Below are 16,424 nucleotides of genomic sequence, written 5' to 3' on the forward strand. Positions count from 1 at the left end.
GTGGCCATGGCTCACGGGCCCAGCCGCTCCGCGGCATGTGGGATCCTCCCGGACTGGGGCACGAACCCATGTCCCCTACATCGCAGGCGGACTCTCAACCACTGCGCCACCAGGGAAGCCCTGTATATTTCTTTAGTATCTATTTTCCTTAGGAACTCTACAGTAAGCTCCATGAGGACAGGACTTTGTCACGTCTTGTTCGCTGTTGCTTATTCCCACTGCTGAGCCTAGTGTTTGACACATAAACTGTATAAATTGTTGAGTGAACAAAAAAACAAAGTTCAGAGTGAAAAGCAAAAAACTGAGCAGGAGCGTGGCAGGTGATAAAAGACCGTTATAGACTCTAGGCCTAACGTTGTGTTAGGGTACATTTATAGTGACTTTTTAAGACATGAAGGAAAGACAACCATGATAATATGGGAGAGTAGAATGTCTACTCTCATAGATTATTTAATTCTGTTCTCAGAGTTTAAGAAAGGAATAAAAACGTATAGAAATAAATGTTTCTCTCTTCTCTAACTCTGACCTTACTCCCACCCCAATCTACTAATTGAGAGTGGGATTACAGTGAGGTTTGCAGTTCTATAGGAAATAAGAGGATGAATTTAATAGTGAAGACTCTTCCAGTGCTTATTTCCATGCCAAGCAGTGGCCTTAAATCAGCCAACGTCACTTTAAGGAGATAACATTCTTGCTCACTCAATTGACGATAGAACATAGATTGAGGCATTCAATATGTTTGATGGGCCAAGAGGATTATTTAATAGTATTTTGGCTCTATAATTGTCTTGTCTTTGCATGGTTACTGAGCTACTAGAAATACCCCCACCTTTACCACCTGCACTGAGAGTCCACCATCACCCTAATAATAGAAGTTACCCCACGAATAATCAGTAGAGTGAAGCTTCAAACCCAGATTGATCTGACTCCAAAGCTCATGCCCTTTCCTGTTTGACTGTTATTACACAGCATACTCTTTTTAGGCAGATCTTCCAATAAGGAATAGAACAGTTACATCCCATTTGATACCACCACTGTCAGGTAAGTGCATGATTGTTAACCAGATAATTCCCAGGTTTTAGTGGTCTTAGTTCAAGGCTAAGTGGCAGAACACCTGAGTTCAGTCCCTACTGACCTTGCCCTGATCCCTTGTCTTTATCTTTTATTTTTTATTATTTTATTTTATTTATTTATTTTTTAAAAATATCTTTATTGGAGTATAATTGCTTTACAATGGTGTGTTAGTTTCTGATTTATAACAAAGTGAATCAGTTATACATATACATATGTCCCCATATCTCTTCCCTCTTGCGTCTCCCTCCCTCCCACCCTCCCTATCCCACCCCTCTAGGTGGTCACAAAGCACTGAGCTGATCTCCCTGTGCTATGCGGCTGCTTCCCACTAGCTATCTATTTTACGTTTGGTAGTGTATATGTGTCCATGCCACTCTCTTACTTTGTCACAGCTTACCCTTCCCCTCCCCATATCCTCAAGTCCATGCTCTAGTAGGTCTGTGTCTTTATTCTTGTCTTTTACATGGAGTCGTAGTTCATGAGAATTGGTGTGAATCATAAAGGACTGCAGAGCACGGGCAAAAGTAGATTAGTGGATTAGCTCAAGAAAGAACAATAGATTATTACTCTGAAAGAGCATTTTACCATTGTGCTTGATTTTGGATCAAAACTTGGAAAGACAGAGGAAAAGCAAAATAAGTCTACCATATATGGTCAAAATATCTTTATGTAAGATTAGGAAGACAAGGCACTCAAGCATTCACCAGACACATTTATTTGATATTTCAGCTCCATTTACTTTTTTCACCTACTCTATTGCTCCTGATTTTGCTGTTTACTACTTTTGGTAACATTCTTTTTCAACCAATACAATGCTCCTAAAATTGTTCTGTGGTTCTTTATCAGGAATGATTCAATCTTTGACAGAGACCATGGGGTCAGGGAGCTAGAAATCAGAGTCATAGAGGTAGAAGGGAGATGACTTTTTAGAAAATGATTAGTTAACACAAACTGGGAGGAAAAAAAAAAAATTAAGCCAGGTTGACTACATCAGATGCATCATTTAGCCAAAGGAGTAGAAATACTTTATAAAGGTATTCTTTTAACCTACCATTTTCTGTCACATTTACTTAATAGTGAGACCGGTTAGGGTGTGGGCTTAACTTTTGTTATTCTAGTTTTATTAGATTCTCTTATTTAAGTGAAGTGGGAGTGTCCACTTCATTGTGTGCGGTATTAGTGCCTCTGAGCAGCGTACCCACCCCCATCAGCCACATCAGCCATCATTTTAAATTTAAATGTATCTACACAAGGTAATAGAATGCTTTGCTAAATATTTTGAATTAGTATTTTCACACCTCCTTCCAACTCTAAAATGCTAGGTATAGTCTTTCGGTCTGTTTCTTTCTGCTGTGGTGTCCCAGAGTGGTTTTGTGGCATTCCAGTCATGGATGTAATATGATAATTTACTTGTCTCAGTTGGCTGCAAGAGTGGAGGTTGGCTGAGTGAGGTGGCATGGTATAGTCTGCAATAAAACAAAACAAGAGGTATAAAGAGACACCAACAAGACTTAAAGGTAGATCTTTTCATAAATAAACATGTTTACATTCCAGTATATTTTATTAATGTAGCTTGCCTTTAGTTTCAGCCAGGGCTTGGCAAAGTATGGCCTTCTGTGGCCAGATCCAGCAACACTCATTCATTTGCACACCCATTCATTTGCATATTGCCCACAGCTGCTTTCTCACAACAATGGCAGAGTTGAGAGTAGTTGAGACATAATATTGATATATGGCCGTCAAAGTCAAAATCATTTACTAACTGACTCTTTACAGAAAAAGTTTGGTGACCCCTGGTTTAAACTAATTTCTTATCCTATTTCTTATTGGGTATACATTCATGAAATGTAACAAGCCCCTAAATTCAAACGGTTCGGAAAACAAACATATATTTGTTTTGAAGTTGTTATAGCACATCATTAAAAAAAAAAAGATGACGTGACCCCATAATTTCCAAAATAAAAATTTCATATGGCAGCCGGAACATTCTAAGGCTTCAAATACTGAGTATGTCAGTTTATTTCTTTGGAAAGAAATGGAAAAAAATATATACGTAAACACACATAGTTACAGTTTTTTAAGGGTTTCCAGAATTTTAACACTCCAAATAGAGTATCAATATTGGTATTATCCATATGGCATAATAGTGAAGACAGGGAGTAGGGTCAAGATTCTTGAGTTCAATTTATTTTGCCCATAAAAGGCTAAAAGTTTCATATTGATTGTGGATCTGCAAGAGTAATTAAAACTTTTTGAGGAGTAAAATATGATTAAAGACCAGCTAAAATAACTGCTATCTCAGCCATGTAATTTATTGTTAGTGCTTGCTAGTCACTCATAGGAAGGTGTGATCACTCACTAAATATTTCCGATTGCTGTAGAGGCAAAGCAAATTGACTTTATTCACTTATAGGATGGCAGGTGCTATTTCCTGGGAAAATAATTCATTTCAAAATTTAGTACATTGTGTTAAGACAGTTTTTCAAATTAAGGTATTATTTTGAAAAAACATCCTAATATCCAAGGCCAAATTCTCCTATTTCACACTTTTTGAAAGGAAGGTAAAGAGAAAATATTGATTGTTAAGAAAAGAAAAAAATATCGAGGATTGCTTCTGAAAACATAACAACTTTGTGTTCCAATTTCCTAACCATCTGTCATACAGGAATTTTATCCATTAGCAGTCTATTCTATCTGTAGCTCCACTCATGTGACCTTAGAGATATCTGCAGGAAGACTGCTTATGAAATATAAGGGAAATCACAAGATTTGAAATGTGGATATGTGCATCAGGGCTTTAAAAGGGGGCTTCATTTGACTTGCGTTTTTATCAAAATTGAATATGCTTACTACGAAACTTAATTTTACTAAGAAGAATCAAGTGCCGAATTTACGTCTGAACTTGATTCCTTGTCTGTCCCATAGTCACCACTAATATGGTTACTCAACCTTTATTAGAGGAAGTAAAATGAGAGTTTAAGAAACTTGTTTGGGAATTGCATGCTCCGCTCAGAATGTAGTATTTAACTGTACAGGCAGCAGATTGGTCGGAGTATAGCTTATATGTATTTATTCCCCGAATGTTTGATTAACGGGCTGATCTGGGTACTATTGCTGCTTAACGAACTACCCCGACATTGAGTAGCTTGCAATAATCATTTTATTATGCTCACGGATTCTGTGGGTCAGGCTAGGGGACAGCAAGTTTGCTTGTCTCTGCTCCACACTGTCTAGGATTTCAGCTGAAAAGATTTGAGGGCTGGGATCATTTGGAGGCCCCTTCGCTCATATGGCTGGGCCCTGTGCTGGGAAGACTTGGAGACTAGAACTGCCACCTGGACTGCCTACAGCTGGCTTCTTCATGTGGCTGCTCCAAGTGAATTGGCTTGGAGCCAAGCATGGCAGCCATAGGACTGTTGGATTTCTTACATGGCAGCTCAAGTCTCCAAGCATGACTGTTCCAGCAAACACAGTGATAACTGCATCATCTCTTATAACCCAGCCTTGAAAGCCATACAGTCTCACTTCCACTGTGTTCTGTTGGTCAAAGCGGTCCCAAGTCCAGCCAGATTCCAGGAGAGGAGAGTTAGACTCTACCTCTTTATAGGGGAGTGTTAAGGTCACATTGGAGAAGAAGATGTGGAAATGGGTGATGTTACTGAGACCCTCTTTGGGAAACAGAATCTGCCGCCCTGGCCAAAGAAAAAGTGAGTACAAAATTGAGAAAATGTATTTAGTGAAATGTTAACATTTTTATGATATTGATTGTTTATTAGAATTGGATGTCTAAAAGGCATCCCAAACCTACTACATTCAAAACAGTGTTCTATATCTTCTCCCCCAATCAAAACAGTGGTTTTTGTCTTCTCCAAACTTGGTCCTCATCAGGTATCCCCGTCTTAGGAAAAAGCACCGTTTCCTAGTCAAAATTTAGGAGTCATCCCTGATTTTTCTTGTCCTTTCAACTCTTACATCTAATCTGTCAAGTCCACTTAGTTCTACCCAAAATGCCTCTCAAATTCACCCACTTCTCCTCATCTTTAGTGCTCTCCCCCAAATGCAAGCCATCAGTTCTTCTCTAATCCATCTCCATTTAGTATTAAGAATGAATTTCCCAAAACCTAAATTTGATCATGTGATACCCTTGTTTACAAGTCTTCAGTAGCTTCTGATTGCTCTTAGAATATGATGTTAATTTCTTCCTGGACCTACAAAACCCTGCAAGACCTGGCTCCTGCCTTCCCCAAATCTCATCCCATACCACTCTTTCCTTTGCTCATTTTGCTCTACACTCACCAGTCTCCTTTTATTCCTCAACCCGCAAGAGTCTTTGAACCTGCTTTTTATCTGCCTGAAGTGTTTTCTTCACAGTTTTCTGCATGGCTGACTCTTAAAGTCAGTTGTTACCTCCTCAAGCCTTCTCTGCCGAGCCAATCGAAAATATTCGATCTCATTACTCTCTCCTTTATCATCATATTAATTTCTGTAGTAGAACTTATTCTATACCTTTGTTTACTTGTTTACTGCCTCTTCCCAATTAAAATTTAAGCTCCCTGAAGACAGTGGCCTTTTCTGTCTTGCTCACCCGTATTTCTTCAGTACTTCATTGGATCTGGTGCATAATAGACATTCCAAAAATATTTTTTTGAAAAAAATACATGAAAGATTGCTTAAAACAAGGAAAAATCATATGTTTAAGCCTAATTTCTCATGAAAACTTATCCATATTGTACTAAAGCCCATGACTGAACGCACAAGATGATTTTTAAATTAATAGCCACAGAAAAGTAAAAACTCACCAAGTGCTTTTTGGGTTCAATCTGACCTTTCAAGGGAGATCTTACTATATTTGAAGTTGCAATTGTCATTAACTCAACTTAAGCTTCATTTATTCATTCTTTATTTTTTCATTCAGTTTTTGGTGAGAGCCTATTATATTTATGGGACTGCGCTAGAGGAGATGAAGAATGTAAAAAATGTGTAAGATCCATTTTCTACTCTCACAGAGGCTACAGTTTTGTGGGGGAAATGAGGAACACATACTGAAAGCCTCATTACATTGAGACGTAAGTGGCACAACCTAAATGCTCTCCGTATGGAGAAGAGAGAGGTCTTCTGTACTGAACTAATCAGAGAAGATAATATGGATTAGGTAGCACTTTAATTGGGTGTTTAAAAATAAAAAGGCTTTCAATAGGTGGAGATGGAGGTGGAGGAAAGAAATTCATTCCTGGTAAAATAAATTGGCCTGAGCCAGTAACCAGGACCAAGAAAATGAAATGCATGTCTGGGGAGTGGTGAGAAGTCCCATACATCAAGCTTTGTATGGGATCAGTAGCAAATACAGCTGGTTGAAACCTGGTCAAGAAAGGTCACTAACTGTAAGCTAAATAATTTGAACTTTATTCAGTAGTTGATAAAGAGCTTCGAAAGTGTTGTTGTTGTTTTTTCAGGAGGGTAGGAGCTTAATCAAAACAGTGCTTTAGGAAGACTCACCTGCTTTGTGTGCAGTTTAGACTGAAAATTGGGGTGGGTGGGTGGTAAGGAGCCCACACTTTTTCACCAAAGACCAAGGACCATGTAATCTTAACTTTCTCCATGTACCTCCTAGGGGTAGATTGAGGAAGCACGGTAGAGTGGAAAGAGTGGAGGTTTAGGCCTGGTTTCAGAACCCTGGCCCCATAACTTTGGTACTTGTTTCTGGGCTTCTGTTTCCTTAATTGTACAACAGGGATAATTTTTATCTTATCGACAAGGATTAGGAAGTTCTTGACAAATGGTAGCTATTATTAATTATTGAATGCAGCACTGAATTTATTTGCTTAAACTTTAGCATTATACTGGACTACTTCTGTTTGCCTCGGTTGGTAGTCTATGCTAAAACAAGATCATGAAAGCAGTTAGGACAGAACCACTATACCTAGTATGTAATATTTTCTTCTGTATTCTCTGAAAAATCACCTCCATCTACTTGATTACTCTGCTCTTTATTCCAAATAGTAACTGCAGCATCAGCAGAAGCTTTTGAATAGTTGTTTCTCTAAATAGAATGTCTTTTACTTTTGCCAGGGTAGACAAAGTGTTAAATAAGTATTCAATACTTATTATATTTTAATTTAATCAAAGAAGTGGTAATGGAATTTGAGGGCCACTGGCTGAAGCAGCAAGAGCTGTCTAGCGCTCTTTCTTCCACTTTGTCCCTCTTTAGGGTTTATTTTAATACCATCCTTGGACTAGGATACCAGGGTATTGGTTCTAAGATATCACTGAATCCATGAAGAAATGTGAGCACCTAGGAGTGATCTGGGGTTACTTTCCCTGGATCAAAGTTACCAAAGTACTCAAATGGAAAATTGAGAGGAAAGGAATTTACCTTTTAATTATTTGAAAATTACCTTTCTCTTTCAGTTTCTATCTTACCATTACAGATGCTAGCACAGAAGTTTCTGAACCATTTTTGCTAAATACTAACCTTTAAATTTAAGCAAGTTAAGAAGTGCTGAAGGAAATTTGTTACCAAATTCTGTGTAATGCTGGATGAAATGTTCATTTTTGGTAAACAGAGATGAAAGTCTTAAAATTTAACTTAGGGATGAAGATTGCTAGTACCAGGCTAGGGCCTAAATACCAAAACAACAATAACCATACCAGAATACCAAGAAAAAGATTTTCTTCTACCACTTATTTCAGTATGAAAAATTAAAAAGTTAAGGAGGGATGGAACAAGTAAATACCATGGTGTTACCCGTTCATGGGATGTTATTAATGGCCTTCAAACATATATGTTCTATGTCTATTTTGTGCCCTATAGGGATGAGTGGCTAGAAAGCACATACATGTAATTGAAGTTAAAAGAAAATAGCACAAAAAAGTCTCATTTTAAATAGTTGTGATTTTAAAGCAGCCATGTTAGAAAAGAAAATAAAACCAAACTATAGTGGCTTCAACTTCCAAACATTCTGGTTTTGGATAGCTGAGTTCTCAGAAAGTATATGCAGGTGTTGATATTAGTGTACATGTGCTCTGTCAGGTTCAGTTGAAATTGGAGTAGTAGACGTAATTGAAGTATCATATTGTGTGGATTTCCCCAACAATTAGCCAACTCTCTGGATCAGATGTTTAAGTTCACAGAGAAAAAGACCAACCCCCAACTCCAAACTTCCACTAATTTTGAGGAAATCTGAAACAGAGTTGACATGTAAGAAGATGTATGGAGTTCTGGTATTCACGTTGCTTCTCTTGATGATGGGAGGGATAACACTACTAATAATAGGGTTATTATGAAGAATGAGTTCATTTATCTTCAGTAATTAGAACAATCCCTGGAACGCGGTAATGGGTATGTAAGCGTTGGCTATTAGCAGCATTCGCATGTATTAGTATTGTTAGTGGGGCTATCAATATTTTCATTGCCAGGTAGCAGAAACTGTCAATAGAGAGCCTATTTCATGTGAATTTTCATAAGCAGAAGGGCAGTTCTGGAATTGTGCTGACATAAGAGTGTAACACCTATTAACTGGGTTTAGGAAGATGGAACCAAATTCAGGCTCCACACCCCTTTTTTTCTAGCTGTATCTCTTAAAACTTGCGTTTATGCCAAAAGAGATTGTTCTCACTTAAAGTTAGTCTCGATGACCACATCATTAAAAAAAAAAATACACTGTGATCAATCAATTGGAAACCACAGATCTTAATTATGCAAAAAGGAAAATATGCCCGAATATTAGCAGTCTTCTCTGAAAGGGGATATTTCTCACTGCCATTCCATCTATTTTTCTCTGTTGCACAACTTTTTTTATAATGAAACTATATTACTATCATAACAGAAAAAAGCAACAGATTTTCATTTTCGAAAACCAACAGCTATCATCAAAGGTACAACAAGATGCCCAATAAAACATTACTTTAAAATTTTGTACTGTATTTTTATTTGCCCAGGTGCAAGAAAAGGCAGCAATATTCTTTTGAAGATCTTCTCATCCCACAACACTAACTTGAACAAAGCCCAGGTGGGCAGTGAGCAAACACTGTCAGCACTGAACAGCATCCAATAACTATGAAAGGGTTCAGACATTCCAGTCGTGTCATTGGTGTCGCAGTAGCCTCTGTTTCATAGTTTGTAAGGATATTAATCTTACTGTCCATCAGAAGGGTTTCTGTGAACTATATATTACAATAATATACAATATATAATTATATAGTACTTGTATGGAAAATAGTTATAGGCAGGTAAATGTGATTATTTATATATTTTAAATCAAAGTTAAGTTAAAAAAATAAGCAATTGATCCACATGGCTCAAAATTCAAAAAATTACAAAGGATACAGTGAAAAGTCTTTCTCCCTATGCCTACCCCACAATCACCTAGTTCCCTTTCCTGGAGGCAAATACTGCTTTTAGTTGCTTTTATATCCTTCCAGAGATGTTTTATGCACATGCAAATAAATACATAGATATAGTCTACAAGTTATACGTTAGGAAGAATGCTGTCTTAAGGAATTTGTGGAGCCTGAATCTGTTGTAATAGAAATGTATTCTGGTTGAGTAAGGGTCTCTCTTTTTAATGTTCCAAAGAGAGTGGATGCAATTGATCATTCTATGAGTAATTATCAAGTTTCTACTATGTGTAAAACTCGTGCCAAATGCTGTTTGTCCTGTCAAGTTGCCTTTAAAATTTTTCATATGTATTCATCTGTCATTCAGATCTGTGTGCTCAAACATCACCATGTCAGAAAGGTCTTCCCTAATATCCACTTGCAAACGGCTCTCCCTCACCCTCTCACTGTGTTTTGTTTCTTCTGGAGCTAGGGTGATTCTATACCTTCTCACCAATTTCTCATCTGATAATGAAAGTGAGTGCTATTACACAGTGATAAGAGGGTAAACTGGAACTATAAATTGGGATGGTTGGCCACCCTATTTATACCATTTATTACGTCACAGCATTTTGCATTCCAAGGAAATGGAGATTATCTTGTCTATATATTGATATTTGTCCACTTGTAATGTCCATGAAGCCAGGACTTTGCTTGTTCTAGGAACCCATCACCTGGAAGAGTCCTGGACACACAGTAGGTGCTTGATAAATATTTGTGGGCTGAATGGATAACCCAGTCATGCTTCATGTTCTGTGTAGAACTGAGCATCTTTTGGTCAGCAAGGGGAAACTAAAAAGTCATAAAGGGCAAATTTGCTCAGAATGTGTCCTCCCTCAGGATAGGGGGAAAAAGAAGAGGCAACTTTTAATATTCAAATTTCAATATCTTGCAGCATTTCCTGTAAAGAGATCAGTCTTGCAGATGTGCACTGGAAGTGTCAACTGTTTGGTTATTTGCTAGGAGATGGAGGGGGGGTTGTGGGCTGCAGGATAGGTCTGGTCTGGGGAGTAGACCAATGGGATGAGAATGGTCATGGACCAGTTTGATCCAGTGGTTGGTTAATCTGTAGAAAACCTGTCTCCACACAGTGGAACCGCTATGTCCATGTGACTCAGTCCATAGGAGAAAAGGAAGAGCAACTTCAGAGCAAGCAGCCTGCCATCTGGGCTTATTCATCCTCCAGGAGGTGGGAGGCCAGCAGGATACAAAGGAACAAGCACCTGTCTGTGTCTGGGACGTGGCTAGTGGGTCACACACAGACACAGACATAGGCACAGACACACAGACACACACACAGACATACACACAGACACACACACACACACACACACACACTGATTAGCAGAGTCCAAGGGCCCTGGGAGTCGGTTTTGGTAGAAAAGTCTGATGTAATTCTCTACTATCTTACCTAAAACCAGACTAATCTTTTTAATCATAGAGGGCATAGGTTGTAGTGGCTTAGTAGCTCAATTTAATTTTCCCTTTTCCTTTCCAAACAGAGAGGCCTGTGTCCTGCTGTTGGGGCTGATCCATGGGAGAATTCCTGTGGGAGGAAGAGGCTGAAACTCTGGCCTAGCGTTATTAAACAGAGCACTCATAATAAATGTGTCAATACTATTTCTGAAATGTTTGCAAGTTTCTCTCTATCACAAACATATTGTTCAAATTTTATTAAAGGAAAATATTGTAGTATCCTATTGGAATTATTGGGTTTTTGGGTAATTATCTTAAGCCCCTTGATTTTATTGCTGAGGGAACTGAGGCCCAGAAAGGTTGAATAACTTGCCTTACTCGACATGAACAGAGATAGTCTCTTGTTTTTAGAAGTTAGAACCTCTTCTAATATTTGATGTTAGGTATGTGGTTTTTAAAATAATTAATTAATTAATTAATTAAATTTTTTAGGCTGAGCCTACGGCATATGGGATCTTAGTTCCCCGACCAGGGATCAAATCCGTGCCCCCTGTATTGGGAGCACGGAGTCTTAACCACTGGACGGCCGGGAAAGTCCCACGTGTTTTAAAATGACATTTGGATACGGCTGAGAGTTCAGTAGTTTAAGCTGTGAAGCAACTTATGACGCATATTTAACCAAATAAAATTATTTTCCCTAGCTCGTGCCATGCTGACAGCTTACAAAACCTGTGTTCATCTTTCTTCACTCATAAAAAGGGACTCAGTTATTTTTAAAAATTATTTTATTAATTTTTATTGGAGTATAGTTGCTTTACAATGTTGTATTAGTTTCTGCTGTACAGCAAAGTGAATCAGCTATATGTATACATATATCCCCTCTCTTTTGGGTTTTCTTCCCACTTAGGTCACCACAGAGCACTGAGTAGAGTTCCCTGTGCTATACAGTGGGTTCTCATGAGTTATCTGTTTTATGCATAGTATCAATAGTGTATATATGTCAATTCCTATCTCCCAATTCCTCCCCCAACCCTTTCCCCCTTGGTATCCATATATTTGTGCTCTACGTTGGTGGGACTACAGTTATTTTTAAACCTGGAATTTGAAGGAGGGAATATAGATTATATATCAAGGTTGGCTGAATTTATTCAGGAATTTTGCAGACTGAATATGTAATTTCTGGAGTGTAAGTGAAACAAAAATGAAGTCTTTAAGTGATCTCTTTGTCTGTATCTTCAGTTTCATCCCAGACTAGTCCCAGGATGGGAAGAAAAAGTGATTTTCTCTTTCCTTACTCTTACATTATGAAGTGGTTGATTAAACTGATTCAAGGGCAGCCACTTTAATGAGCATTAGATATCAATATTGTTTAATAACAAAACAACTACAAGTCAAAACAAGTATTAGCACAAAGAAAATCTCTATTCTGTGTAGCAAAATGTTTATCAGACTTCCACCAACGAGCCATGTGTTTAAAAAGAAGCTGATATTGAGAAACATTTCTGATTATTCTTTGAAGTTTGTAGTAACAGGATATAACATATCTATACTACCTCCTTTTGTTTAGGGCCCCAAATGAGATGTGTATGAATGTTGCAATTTTGTATAACTCCAGGATAAACATTCAATTATAGCTTTCACCCTTTTTTTCTTTTCTAGTAAAATAGAATAATAAAAAACTGCAAATAATAGTTTATGGGCTCTGCTATTTGTTGAAAAAAATGCTTTATAGATAATATTCAGTGACAAGCCATCACTCTCCTTGGTTTATATAAAGAAACTTAAATACAGAGATCTTTAAGTTAAAAAAAAATACAGAGGTCTTTATAAAGAGGAGTGACTATACACAACCACAACAAAGATTGAGAAAACTCTTTGCGGCAATAATTCTACCTGCAGGTCAGATCTGTACCCTATTTCTGTGAATAATCGTCACAGGGTCTACTAGTTGCATTATTTTTTTAACATACAAACTTCTTGTTTTAGAATCAAAGAGTGCCAAGCTTCTCCAAGACCAGGAATGCCTGGACTGCCTATTCGAAAACCTTCATCTTCATTCTTGCTGGAGACATTATGTCATCAGGAGGTTTCATCACCTGCTGCCACTAGATGGTGCCTGTCATTGAAACAAAGTTTCTTCCTCCCATCTTTTTGTTTCTTTAGGTGCCTATAAGGACGTTGGATGATATCAAAGAAACTTGATTGATAAGTTAAGTAGTGGGTTAGTATTCTAGAAGGTCATTTAGCACAGAGTTATTTATTTTATTTTTTAATAAATTTATTAAAAAATTTTTTGGGGGTGCATTGGGTCTTCGTTGCTGTGTGCGGGCTTCTCATTGCAGTGCCTTCTCTTGTTGCGGAGCACGGGCTCTAAGCGTACGGGCTTCAGTAGTTGTGGCACGTGGGCTCAGTAGTTGTGGCTTGTGGGCTCTAGAGCGCAGGCTCAGTAGTTGTGGAGCATGGGCTTAGTTGCTCTGTGGCATGTGGGATCTTCCTGGACCAGGGCTCGAACCCGTGTGCCCTGTGTTGGCAGGTGGATTCTTAACCACTGTGCCATCAGGGAAGCCCCACAGAGAGTTACTTAATAAAAAAAAAAAATCATTACCCGAAAAGACTACTTATACTGTTTTTCTAATTCCACTAATTTTTTCTGTTCATCCTTCTTGTCACCAAGTTGTGTGAACTCCAGTACAAAATGAACAAATAAATCTTTCTTTGGGCTCATGAGAATCAAGGGACATAATTCAAGGTTTAGGATCAGTGAAAAAAAGATCTCAGGATTCATTGTCCTTGCTCAGAATAGCAATAGCAAAGGTGACCACATGCAGAGATAACGAGAAAAGTTAATGACCTTTCAAAAGAAAAACACTTGCATCTCAATTACTGGACAATAATCAATAGGAAAGGAAATGGAACATGCTCTGTTAATTGTGGGATACCAAACATCAAGTAATGAGAAAGATAACAGGTTGTTGGCTTGTTGCCAGTGACAGCTCTTTTTCTCATTAATTTAAGGCACACACGAAACCTCAGCCCAAAGTGCCCTAATTCCCTCTCTGCCTCCCACCCCACACTCCAGCCCTATACTCTTTCAGGGTAAAATTTTGTCAATCTTGATAGTGAAGTGCCTTCAGAGGTTACTTATTTGGTTTGCATGAAGGACAGTTTGATATATTTTGTAGCAGAATATTGGAAAACTTAAGCTTCTTGGATTTTTCCTTTCCCAAACAGTCACCAACGCTGACCATTCATGGCTGGTTCACGATTATAATGAGAAATTGTCAGCTATGTGGAAATACATAATCCACAGTGTGAAAAACTGCTGAAGAGCAGTTGTAAATTCTTAATACAAAAGTGTCTTCTCTTTTCCTGTGAGCTTACTTTGGGGTTGCTGATTCTTGCTAACTGTGTGCTCAGGGACTGAAAGTTAATTTTAACATTAGTCTAAAACCAAAATATAACTGTGTAGGGAAAACCTTTAAAGCTTAAAAAAAAAATCTTTTGTTTTGAATTTCCCACATCACTGCAGTGGGTCATGTTGAATGTGTGAGCATATATGTGAGCCAGATGTAACAACAGCCAGACACACAACATTAATGCAATTTAATTTTAAACATTAGACAGCTTCTGGTGGTTCCTAGTGTCTCCTGAGCATTGACTAAGGATTTTAAACACACTAAGTTTTTTAAAAAGATACGAGTATATACCTGCTTCCCAAGCACTGGTGAAGTACAATAGATCTATTCCAGTTTTAAATACTGGAAAGAAAAGTCTTTTCCCCTGGGACTTCCCTAATGGCACAGTGGTTAAGAATCTGCCTGCCAATGCAGGGGACATGGGTTCAAGCCCTGATCTGGGAAGATCCCACATGCCGCAGAGCAAGCCCATGTGCCACAACTACTGAGCCTGCGCTCTAGAGCCCGCGAGCCACAACTACTGAGCCCGTGTGACACAACTGCTGAGCCCGTGTGACACAACTACTGAAGCCCGCTCGCTCCTAGAGCCTGCGCTCCACAACAAAGAGTAGCCCCGCCTCCTCCTCCTCGCAAATGGGGAAAAGCCTGCAGGCAGCAATGAAGACCCAACGCAGACCAAAAAAAAAAAAAAAAAGTCTTGTCCCCAAATTATTTCCCTCCAGATTCCCCCCCCCCAGTCTTATTAATTACAGCTTAGCACTGAAGGAAGGTTTGGAACCAAATCTTTGGAGCAGGTTGTCAGTATGTGATATTATTTCTCTTGGGCTTTATGTGTTTTGGTGGCTATCCTCAAAGATGCAGTTTGGTCAGTGACTTCCACATGTGTATTATGTATATAATATGTATTAATAGGCTTATATAGGCTTACGTCATATACCGTGCGGCTCAAATCCATTAAGTGGCTTCTCTAGCAGTACTCAAAACATTAGACGGTGTCTGTGCTGACGGTCTGTTTATAGCTTAATGGTCTACTTAACTGATCACGATGGGGCTAGGTCATTGATATATTATTAGTAGTATGTGCTTGGCAAAGGGGACTTAAACTCTAATTGGCCTTAGGAACACAGTAAATACAATAATCCCTTTATATCCTCAAGAAACTCCCTTGGATGGCTTAAAGATGTTTCCCAAACTGCTTAAGGACGACAGAAGTCCAGTGACATAAGCGAAGGACAAGGTTGAGAGCCGTGCTCTCCGCAGACATCCTCTGCTAAAGGTGTACGATGTCTTAATACTGTGTGCTGGCAGCACTCTCTCTACCTATATTCCTCAAGTTTTCTGTAGTAGCGTCAAGAGTGACCTGGGGCTGGGAAATGCCAGCAACTTCAGTTCTGCAAGAAAGAATAAGCTCTCCCCAGCGGGGAACTCTAGCGAATAGGACAAAAAGCTGGTCCTCGCAGCCCGCTCAGGGTGTGAGAGAGACGGAACCCGGGAAGGCGAAGGCGGCGGGTCGGGAGCCGGGTCCTCGGTCAGCTCCAGCTGGGCGCTGCGCGCTGAGCCGGGGCCCCCGGCAGGGGCGGTGCGGCTCGAGGCCCCTCCCCGCCGCCGCCGCCGCCGCCGCTGCCGCCACCGCCGCCGCCGAATCCCGGGCTGCTGACGCCGAGCGGCGGCCCGGAGCGGTGGGGGCCGGGCGCGCGCGAGCGAGGGCAGGGCAGGGGGCCGGCCGAGGCCAGTCGCGGCTTTAAATATGGATCGCGGGCTCGCGCTCGTGGCACAACCTCCGCCACCGCCGCTTTCTCCGATCCCCCCGCCCTCCCCGGGCTCGCTCCCGAGGGGCGTCCAGGCCGGGCACCGCCGCTGCAGTGTTAGTTACTGGCAGAAACGTCGGCGATCCCCATAAATATGCAGGAGCTGCAGAAGGCAAAGTAGAGTAGACGCCCGCGCGCTCCCACACTCACTGGCCGCTCACCGCGCGGGCCGTGTAGATATCTATCCCCCGCGCTGTCTCCCCCCTTTTCTCGCGGGCCGTTCAGGTTCCCGTCCTGCTGGCTCCAAGGACCCTCCCGCCCCAGCGCCCTCGCCCCGTCCTCGCCTCCCTCCGCTCCGGAGCGCGCACCCACCCGGGCGGCAAAGTTGTGACTA

The 16,424-nt window shown here is 40.1% G+C and overlaps 1 long non-coding RNA gene across 2 annotated transcripts in view; it reads left to right on the forward strand.

The window, feature by feature from the left end:
- LOC129392246 (uncharacterized) overlaps positions 1-11,189 on the forward strand; it is a 53,253-nt gene extending 42,064 nt beyond the window's left edge. For both annotated transcript variants that reach the window (XR_008617805.1, XR_008617804.1), the window contains one exon: positions 10,953-11,189. This is a non-coding gene — a long non-coding RNA (uncharacterized lncRNA). The remainder of the gene's footprint in view (positions 1-10,952) is intronic.
- Positions 11,190-16,424: the final 5,235 nt, after the last annotated feature.

Source organism: Physeter macrocephalus, chromosome 7, assembly GCF_002837175.3.
Source record: "Physeter macrocephalus isolate SW-GA chromosome 7, ASM283717v5, whole genome shotgun sequence".
Taxonomy (NCBI): domain Eukaryota; kingdom Metazoa; phylum Chordata; class Mammalia; order Artiodactyla; family Physeteridae; genus Physeter; species Physeter macrocephalus.